The 11,162-nt window shown below is 43.1% G+C and overlaps 1 pseudogene; it reads left to right on the top strand.

Moving 5' to 3' along the window:
* LOC141105755 (FHF complex subunit HOOK interacting protein 2A-like) overlaps positions 1–11,162 on the top strand; it is a 107,115-nt pseudogene that overhangs the window by 88,292 nt on the left and 7,661 nt on the right.

Here is an 11,162-nt window from a genome sequence, read left to right as displayed (position 1 = left end):
TTTTGGTAAAAAAAAAAAAAAAAAAATCCCAATAAGCGTAGATTGGTTTGCACAAAAGTATTAGCGTCTACAAATTATGGGATATTGTTTATGGAATTTTTTTTTTTTTTACTAGTAATGGCGGCGATCAGCGACTTATAGCGGGACATTGCGGTGGACAAATCGGACACTAATGCCCCGGACACACGATAGGATTTTCCGACGGAAAATGTTCGATGAGAGCTTGTTGACGGAAATTCCGACCGTGTGTGGGCTCCATCGGACATTTTCCATCGGAATTTCCATCACACAAAATTAGACAACTGGTTCTCAAATTTTCCGACAACAAAATCCGTTGTCGGAAATTCCAATCGTGTGTACACAAATCTGATGCACAAAGTTCCACGCATGCTCAGAATCAAGCAGAAGAGCCGCACTGGCTATTGAACTTCATTTTTCTCGGCTCGTCGTGCGCGTTGTACGTCACCGCGTTCTTGACATTCAGAATTTCCGACAAGATTTACGTGACCGTGTGTATGCAAGACAAGTTTGAGCCAACATCCGTCAGAAAAAAAAACATGGATTTTGTTGTCAGAATGTCCGTGTGTACGGGGCATTAGTGACTCTTGATACTTTTTTTGGGGACCAGTGACACTAATACAGTGATCAGTGCTAAAACAATTTGCACTGTCATTGTACTAATGACACTGGCAAGGAAGGGGTTAACATCAGGGGCGATCAAAGGGTTAATTTTTTCCCCATTGGAGTGCTAACTGTGTGTGGGGGTGCTTGTACTGTAAGAAGACAGAGATCCGTGTTCCTGCTTAGGAGAAACACAAGATCTCTGTCTTCTCCTGTCACAAAATGGCCATCTGCCTCGGGAACGATCGGCGGGTCCCGGCGGACATCGGGTCTGCCAGACTTGCTGATTGACTCCCGCTGTGTCCACACAACATGCCGCAGAACCCAGGAAACAAAATCATGTACAGCTGAAGAGCCGCCCTGCCATAGTATATATGCGTAGGGCGGTCCGGAAGCGGTTAAAAACAAAACAGTAAAGTTAGCCCAATTTTTTTGTATAATGTGAAAGATGATGTTACACTGAGTAGATAAATAGATACCTAACATGTCACGCTTTAAAATTGCGCACGCTCGTGGAATGGCGACAAACTGCGTACTCAAAAATCTTGCTTTTGCCCTAATGATCGCAGCGATACCTCACATGTGCGGTTTGAACACCGTTTACATATATGGGTACGACTTAAGTATGCGTTTGCTTCTGCGCACGAGCACGGAGGAATGGGGCGCATTAATTTTTTTTTTTATTATTATTATTATTTATTTTATTTTTTTTTTATTCTGTCCCTTTTAATTTTTTTTTTCTGATTACTTTTATTCCTATTACAAGGAATGTAAACATCCCTTGTAATAGAAATAAGCATGACGGGTCCTCTTTATTGAGAGATCTGTGGTCAAAAAGACCCCAAATTTCTCATTTACCGTTTCATTTACCTTTAAAAGAAAAAAAAAAAAGACATTTTGCCTTTAATAGAAAAAAAAATCTTTTGTTTATGCCCGAGAAGCGAAAGTGACGTCAGACCTCGCTCCAGTCCTCCAAGGGCATAGAGCCGAATAGGGACTATCTTGCCCTCACTCGGCTTCCTGCCCAGCCATCAGCCACACCGGATGGGTTCCTCATTTCTTCTAATTTTAACGAGTGGCCATGAGTCTTATTAAACTCCCTTCCGCGAAAAAGTTTTACCCCTATTGCGGGGTCACCAGTACGGTATTTGTAAATTGAAATCATATCCCCTCTCAAGTGTCTCTTCTCCAGAGAGAATAAGTTCAGTACTTGCAACCTTTCCTCATAACTAAGATCCTCCAGACCCTTTATTAGCTTTGTTGCCCTTCTTTGTACTCGCTCCATTTCCAGTACATCCTTCCTGAGGACTGGTGCCCAGAACTGGACAGCATACTCCAGGTGCGGCCGGACCAGAGTCTTGTAGAGCGGGAGAATTATCGTTTTATCTCTGGAGTTGATCCCCTTTTTAATGCATGCCATTATTCTGTTTGCTTTGTTAGCAACAGCTTGGCATTGCATGCCATTGCTGAGCCCATCATCTACTAGGACCCCCAGTGCATAGACACCAGTTTTGGTGACAGTGTGGTAAAATAGATACTTGACCCCCCCACCAGACCAACTTTTTGGCCTGGTCGGAAGGGATTCAAAAATTTCTTGGGGTAAATGTAAAGCAGGTCACCACGCTTGGACATAATGTGAAAAGGCATTTCATAGAGGCCATGATTATGAGATCACTGACTTTTGCGACACTAGTCATGATGTCTATGCGTTAGTCTGCCCTTGTGGGCTCATGTACGTAGGACGGACTAAGCGCACCCTAAAAAGGATTGGGGAACATGTAAACAATATCCTAAAGAGATTTAGATATCATAGTGTCTCTGAACATTATAGAGAGTATCACGCCAGAGATCCTTCCACGTTTTGGGGTGTAGCAAGGGTTTTTGCATCTTGGAGGGGATCAAATAGGGTGAGAGATCTATCCAAGAGAGAAATAAAATGGATTAACCTATCGCAGACAATGAGTCCTGATGGGTTAAATATTGATCTAGACCGGAATTGCTTCATTAGTAATTATTGATTATTTATATTTAATACATAATTTGTGGTTGTGAAGGTTCCAATATCTATATTTCTAATTTTATTTTTTATGGTTATTTGAATGATATTATTGATAACTATTCCATTATTGGTTTAGTTATAAGTAATTCTGATATCTCTGTAAAATCACTAGTATCGCTCCTATTTTTAAAAAGAAAAAACATTGGTGTTGGGACCTATTAAATATAGCTCAGTGTGGTTAGGCAATTAGTATCCCACGAGTACGGGGTTAATTGCACATATGGAGGAAGCATCCAAGTCTTGAAGGGATGTTATCTCTTTAGTAGTGACGCTGACATGTATTTGTGATTTTCTAACACTCACTGTATAATGGGTCAGCTTAATGCTGTTTGCATTGCATTATGATTTTAATCATCAGATGCATCAGGTGTATTTCCCCCATTTAATCTGTATTTAGTTATGATGGGATTAATTGCACACATGGATGAAGCTGCGGCATGTCTGAAGGGTGTTTTCACTTAGCAGCTGACCACGCCGACAGATCGTACGAGGAGACTCTGGGATCAATAGTGCAATTTAGTAGTAGTAATTTATTCTTAGTAACATATGTGCTCTGATGCTAATTGAAGCTGGGAAGAGCACCTATTGGCTAATCAGGAAGGAGGAGGACATTTGAGCATGGTTGTCGTGCTGTGTCACCACCCCCTGTGATGAAGTTGGTAGTGACGAAACGTGTCAGTTCGTGGCTACACAGCAACTGTGCGCTTAGTCTGTTATGTCAAACTGACGTCCAGCGAGTGGAGTGGTGAGAATGCAGCCCAGAGCCTCCTGGCTTGTACCATGTGACAAAAAGCTGATCTTAATTCGAATTGATGTACGTGCAATATATATTTTAAACACATTGGTTATTATACTAAGTGATTTTACACTATTGGAGGCTTCGGCCTCTATTTTATTCCCTATATGTGGAGTTTATAGCCAGTTAACTGAATGAAGTGTGGCGTTTGCAGGAGACTCTCCAATATACTTTGAGCTTATTTAGCCAAACACGAGAGTGAATGGCAACAGCACCTGGTGAGCGTGTTTCTTAAAGGGGTTGATCTCCCGTTTATCACGGGTGGAGGATTTCGGTGTTTATTCACATATAATTTTCTGCACTATTCAAAAAGGACTGCTTTTTATACGTGTGGAATTGCAACATATTTTCACGATTTATTTATGGACATTCACATACTTTAGGATATTATTAGAATTTTGGTCCAATAATATTATTTGAGCGCTACTGTGGAAATGTTATATAAATGTTCTTGCATTTATTGATTTTTTTTTTTTCACCTGATGATTGATATATTACTATTTTAAGTAGCAGCACATATTTCACTTATTTTTGGTGTCATAAGCGCAGTGCTCATTGAAAAAAAAAATATATATATATATTGTGTGTGTAAGAGTGCAGTCTATCTGCACATTTACCTCCAGCAGGGGCGCTGTGTGTCTGTCGTAGTGCAGTGTACGGAGCTGTCCGCCAGGGGCGCTGTGTGTGTTGTATGGCGGACAGTCGGTCGGTGTCGGTTCCGCTCCGGTCGGTGTGAGGTGTCGGTATCGCTCCGGTCGGTGTGTCAGGCTGGCGGGGAGGCGGCCGGTGTCGGATCGGTTGGCGCAGCAGAAGCGGAAGATGTTCTCTCGGATCTCTTCCATCCTGCAGCAGGCGGTGGAGGCGGTGAGTGAGGCCGGGAAACGGAAGGGGGGAGGCGGTGCACTGCGTACTATAGTCCGGGGATCCGGGAGGAGCGCAGGCCGCAGTGATGATGTGGCCGGAACTGAGCGCACCGACCTCCGTGTGATATGTGTACACCGACCGGGGGGGAGAGATCCGTGTATATACTGTATATAGATAATACCCCCCATCCCAGGTGTGTGTATATACAGGGGGCTCCCCTCCCCCACACTGTGTATAATCATTACCATCTATACACAATGTGTATATATATCTATATCTCCTACAGAGCTCTGTGTGTGTGCATGTATCTCTCTCTGTATTACCTGTGTGTGTTTATATATCTATCTCATACACAGCACTGTATATACACATTGTACCCCCAATATAGACATCACCCCCCAAATATGATGATATGTACATTTTCATACACCAATTATATCCCCAATATTATATATACACCCCATATACCCCAATATTATATATAAAACTCATATATTATACCTCTATACCCCCAATATTATATATACACTCCATATTATACCCCCAATATTATATATACATCCCATATTATACCCCAATATTATATATACATCCCATATTATACCCCAATATTATACCTCTGTACCCCCAATATTATATATACACCCCATATTATACCCCAATATTATACCTCTATACCCCCAATATTATATATACACCCCATATACCCCAATATTATATATAAAACTCATATATTTTACCTCTATACCCCCAATATTATATATACACCCCATATTATACCCCAATATTATACCTCTATACCCCCAATATTATATATACACTCCATATTATACCCCCAATATTATATATACATCCCATATTATACCCCAATATTATATATAAAACTCATATTTTACCTCAATACCCCCAATATTATGTATGCCCCTCTATACTCCCAATATTATATATACACTCCATATTATACCCCCAATATTATATATACACCCCATATTATACCTCTATACCCCCAATATTATATATACACCCCATAGTATACCCCAATATTATATATAAAACTCATATTTTACCTCTATACCCCCAATATTCTCTATGCCCCCCCCCATATTATACCTCTAGCCCCCAATATTATATATACACTCCATATTATACCCACAATATTATATATACACCCCATAGTATACCTCTATACCCCCAATATTATATATACACCCCATAGTATACCTCTATACCCTCAATATTATATATACACCCCATATTATACCCCAATATTATATATAAAACTCATATTTTACCTCTATGCCCCCCCCCATATTATACCTCTAACCCCCAATATTATATATACACCCCATATTATACCTCTATACACTCCATATTATACCCCCAATATTATATATACACCCCATATTATACCTCTATACCCCCAATATTATATATACACCCCATATTATACCTCTATACCCCCAATATTATATATACACCCCATATTATACCTCTATACCCCCAATATTATATATACACCCCATATTATACCTCTATACCCCCAATATTATATATACACCCCATATTATACCTCTATACACCCAGTGTTATACCCCCAATATTAAATATGCACCCCATATTATACCTATATACTCCATATTATACATCTATACCCCCAATATTATATATGCGCCCCCCCCTCCCATATTATACCTCTATACCCCCAATAATATATATACACCCCCAGGGTGGATTTGATTTAAATCAAGTCAATTTAAATGACTAGTAAAAAGCCTTAATTTGATATATCGTCTACAAATAGACTCCCCCTTCCCCAGTATAATTCCAATATTCCCAGGGTGCTGCTGTGGATGATTGTAGGTACCCCACACTCCATTACTATACATAGAACCAGATCCCTGTGCCTGGGGAATGCCGTTTGTTTATAAAGAGAACTCCTCACAGCTGATGTGCTGAGAGTCAGTGCCGGTTCACACGGGGGCGACTTGTCAGGTGACCTAGCCGCCTGACAAGTCGCCTCCCGTTCTGTACAATGGAACCGTTCTAATAGGAGCAACGCAAGTCGCTCCGACTTAGAAAAAGGTTTCTGTACTACTTTGGCGGCGACTTGCATAGACATCTATACAGAAGTCGTTTTGCAAGTCGCCGTGGCAGTCGTGTGCAGGTCGCCTCGGTGAGGTGACCTGCAAGTCGTGCCGCCCCTGTGTGAACCGGGGCTAACATTATGTTTAAATGTGTCCTTGGCCATTTTTGTATAAATGTTTGTTTGTTTTCAATGGAGTGGTGTGGAGGGGTTTGAAGTGCTTTCTGTCTGTCATCACTCCTATTTGTCTTGGTGTCACTGAGGCAGAACATTTTAGAAAATCCAAAATGTTTCAGTTCACCAGAAAAGAATTAGAGGGGATGTCTTCCTGTGGGGATATCCCCTCACTATAGAGAGATTTGCTCTCGCTTCCTGTTGTCTACAGGACAGGAAGTGAGGAGAAATCAACCTAGTGTGTAAAAAAAAAAAAAAAAAAAAAAAAAAAAAAAAAAAAATATTAGTGAAAAGAAGGAATGGCTGCACACCAAAGTAGCAAAGGAAGTCCTTTTAATCTTGTTCCATAAAAACAATTGTTGCACACCAGAGGACAGTAGCAAATGTATCATGGTAGACGCGTTTCACACAGATGCATGTGCTTATTCATTACTGAGTAATGCGTAATGCTTTTACAAGTAATTACAAGCTCCAATGACATGAAAGAACCCGTCAGAGCAAAGTGACATTGTTTCCTACTAGCACACATCCCACCCACCTATGCTCCCTTTTCCTCGCACTCCCTTCACCATTCTGTGGATGCGCAGCAGGTATGGGAGATCATGTGACTTCCCATCATGCAGTGCTCAGGTCTCAATGGGCAGTTGCCAGTCTTCAGCACTGTCACATGACAAAGAGGATGACATTAACACTGTTTAAGGTGACTTGGGGGGGGAAAGGGGAGGGGGGGCTGGAAGTGACCCTGTCACTTCACCCTAAATGGAGGCCACAGCCCTCTCCCATAAGGCTATGTTCAGCATTCCCAGGCTGGAGTTTAAGGGCACTCTGGGGACTGCGAGAATAAGACAAAACCTCTGTCAATACAGAACATGACTCTGACTGTGTTTTTATAAGATTACAAAATATCTGTTTGTACCTGGCCTCACACTGACATATTTCAGTCACTTGGGGGTTCCTTGCAGAAAGCACATGGGGGTGGGGTTGGACACAGGAACAGTTTATACCATAGGGAATGCTGAGTGCAATCTGCCAGCTGGCGAGTTCACATGTCCATCCTCATTTCATGGATATAAATAATAGTGTGTGACTAAGGTGTATGGTGGGGGGCGGTATTAGCGTGCAAGATCCTCTGATGCAAAGACTGGTGTGTTTGGTTCAGTTTTTTCTGTACAGCACCGCGGAATATGTCAGAGATGTATAAACTGTGTAAAAATAATGTGACACTGTGATGCGACATTAGAGTGTTAGCTCACCTGTGTGTGTTTTCTCTCTCAGCTCGCCCCATCGCTGCCGCTGCAGGAGGACTTTGTGTATCACTGGAAAGCCATCACTCATTACTACATAGAGACATCCGGTAAGAGGTGGCGGGAGGATCTGTCTGTCTCCTCATTGTCTGTGCAGTCTATGTGCTCCGCAGGGAGACTAGGATGAGGGTTTGTTACAACCTGCTGTCTCGCTACATCTGCATAACATAGAGTCTAAAATCTTTTTTTCTGGCATTAAAGCTGAACTCCATTCAGGCAACTAGATGTATCACTGAAATAGTTATATGAAAAGTAATTTATCTCTGAAAGTATCTCTGTTCAGCCAGTCCTGCAGTTCAGACACCCCTGCCAGGCAGCATAGCTGGGCCCTGGACTTCCTATGTACTACACTGCAGATTAGCAATACAGTCTTGTTTAGGACATACCCATAATGGGATTGGACAATAAAGTATTATCAAAACACTGAAGATGTTATTATTGGGCTCCTTCCTACAGTAGCAGAGCCCTGATTGGCTGCTGGTGCTGTCCCTCTTACTCCCAGTGTGAGTGCTGCTGTGCAGGGGCTTACAAGAGGCTACTATAAAGACTGATTTAGGTACTCATGTAGTCCAGTGCAAAAATGTATTTAATGATTTTCTTAAATACTGTAGATAACAGGATTATAATTTTCTTTTGTAATAAATGCCTAAACTGTTATTGGTTCATCCAGGCCAAAGCAACAGTTTCCCTTTAATAGCAGCCCCACCAGCAACACATACTCCCTTGCTCCCTCATCCCTTTGTTCAGCTGTTGGAAAATAAAAAAATATCCATTACTTCTAGATATGGGGGCGCATGTGACTCATTCCCTTCACTTTAAAGGAACTTCACTCAAAAGAAGAAGTTCTGTTTTTCTGCCTCCGAACCCCCCCCCCACCCTTAATTTTTTGGAACATTTTTATGGGGGGGGGGGGGGCCAAGGAGTACCTAGTTTTGATAGGTACCCCCTAGGCCAGGGGTGTCCAAACTTTTTTCAAAGAGGGCCAGATTTGATGAAGTGAACATGCGTGAGGGACGACCATTTTTCCTAACATTCTTTGAACCATTAAAATTTGGTCTAAGTGTGTTTGTCCAAGCACTAATACCCTGCCCAACAAGAATTCTCCTGCATTTGTGGCTGTGTGTTGTGAAGAGATGAGCCCGGGAGTGTTATTTGGATATACCATATTTATCGGCGTATAACACGCACCTTCACTTTAAGAGGGGAGTTTCAGGAAAAAACTAATTTTAAATCTAGAACTGTGAAGCAAAATAAGGGTAAGTGCCTATCAGTGCCCATCTTCAGCCCCACCACTGCCAAGAATGCAACAGCCCCACCACTGCCATGAATGCAGCAGCCCCACCATTGCCATCAGTGCAGCCTGATCCATGCCCATCTGCAGCCTCGGAGGAGACAGGGAGGGGGGGGGGGGGGGTGGCGCCAACAGATTACATTCAGGAGAAACTGTTTCTTTATTGTACATCACGGGACACAGAAGCTATAGTAATTACTATCTGGGTTAGAAGCCACCTATAGATGAATGGACACTGGCACACCCAAAGACAGGAAGTCCCCCTCTATATAACCCCTCCCATACAGGAAGTACCTCCGTTTTTTCGCCAGTGTCTTCAAGGTGATGGTCATGGTGGATTAGTGCTCTATGCTATTATTTTGGTCCCAGTGGAAGGTCCTGTCAGGATCAAGGGGCTATGCATTTGGATCCATTCGATGTGGCAAAGAAGGCCAAGATAAATGGTTCCCGAGCCTCGAGGAAGAAATGAGGTTTTGCCTGTAATGCACCTCTTTGGGCACTGAACCCTGGGATCCGGACCCTTGGACAGACAAAGAAGCCAAAGCCTGTCCCGTCAGGGTGCTGTACAGGTCCAAGGGTGTGGACCCCAAAGTTCAAGGGGGACCCTGTCCTTGATGGTCCACTAGAGACCTGACCCGCTGTGATGGATGAAGATTGGATCTGGCGGAGATATTTCAGCAATATCCTGCGGCGGGAGTGGTAAGTTTGAAAAAAGAAAGGCCAAAAAGGAACACACATGGTTCACTGTAAAGGTTTTTTAGTAGCCCTATGTCTTGCCTGTATTTCACCACTAGAGGGTAGTGGGATGTTATTCACATACCTGAGTGTTCTCTGGCATTAAGGAATGCTTTTTTTTTCTTTAGGCTCCCCTGCGGCTCCCCGTTTGGGGAGGCGGGCAGCATCGCGGTGTCCATCTCGGCTGACACTGCTCCTCTACTGCCATGTCATCCTCTCGCCCCGCACAAATTTGCTCCTGGTGCGAGCGGCTGCTTCATCTGATGTGCACGTGCGAGGGAGCAAGCTCTAATAAGGGTTGCAGAGGAGCAGAGGATGCGGGGGGCATGGCCTAGAACGCGGCTGACGTGCACGTAGCACATGGCACAGGCGCAGCTCGGTGGGTATAAAGTTTCTTTCGGGTGAAAGTTCAGTGGCTGCTGGATGGACACAGAGCAAGCTGCTGCTAGGGGCACATACACACTGTGAGGGTATGGATACAGGCATTTAAAGACGCGGCTGCTGGTTGAGCTGTGATAGCAGCAATATAGCTGGACTACAGCTCAGCAGTGGATTGGGTACATATATATTGTGAATACCTCAAATTTTTTTGCTTAAAGCAATGTCTTCCTAAAAGAAGGATGTGTGGAACACAGCAGGAAGGGGCACACGGGTACCGCTGTCGGCGTCTGAGGATCCTAGTCATGCTTCCGTAGTGCTGTCCTCCCCTCAGAGGCGACTGGCCAATTTGAGCCATTACGGCTGTCAGGCATAGTGGCTACTTCCAATGCTTCAGCCTCAACATACGTCACTAAGGACAATTTGACATCAGCATTAGCTGTTTTGGAAGGCAAAATAGGAATCAATCTCTGAGGAGCCTTTTTCCGCTTCTCAATCCCAAAGAGTGTTAGTACAATTCCTAACGGAGTTGGTCTTAAATTGCCCCCAGTAGAGGTTTCTGAAGCCTCCTTTTGCTCTTTTTAGGTTCTTTGCGGCCTCTGCAGAGTTCTCATGCTTTCCCTTTGCCCCCGCTGCTGGAGCAGTTAGTATATGCAGACTGGGATCACCCGGATAGAGTTTTTATCCCTCCTAAAAGATTTTCACTTTTGTGTCCGATGAAGGAAAAATTCACAAAAAGATGGAGTATGCCAGCAGTTGATGCTGCTATTTCCTTTGTGAATAAAAGCATAACCTGTCCGGTAGACAATGCCCAGGTTTTTAAAGATCCGGCAGATAAAAAGCTGGAATCTTTACTT

This window comes from Aquarana catesbeiana, linkage group LG08 (genome assembly GCF_042186555.1).
Source record: "Aquarana catesbeiana isolate 2022-GZ linkage group LG08, ASM4218655v1, whole genome shotgun sequence".
Lineage (NCBI taxonomy): Eukaryota > Metazoa > Chordata > Amphibia > Anura > Ranidae > Aquarana > Aquarana catesbeiana.
Note: the sequence above shows the minus strand (reverse complement) of the source record. Positions and strands in the feature narration are given on the sequence as shown.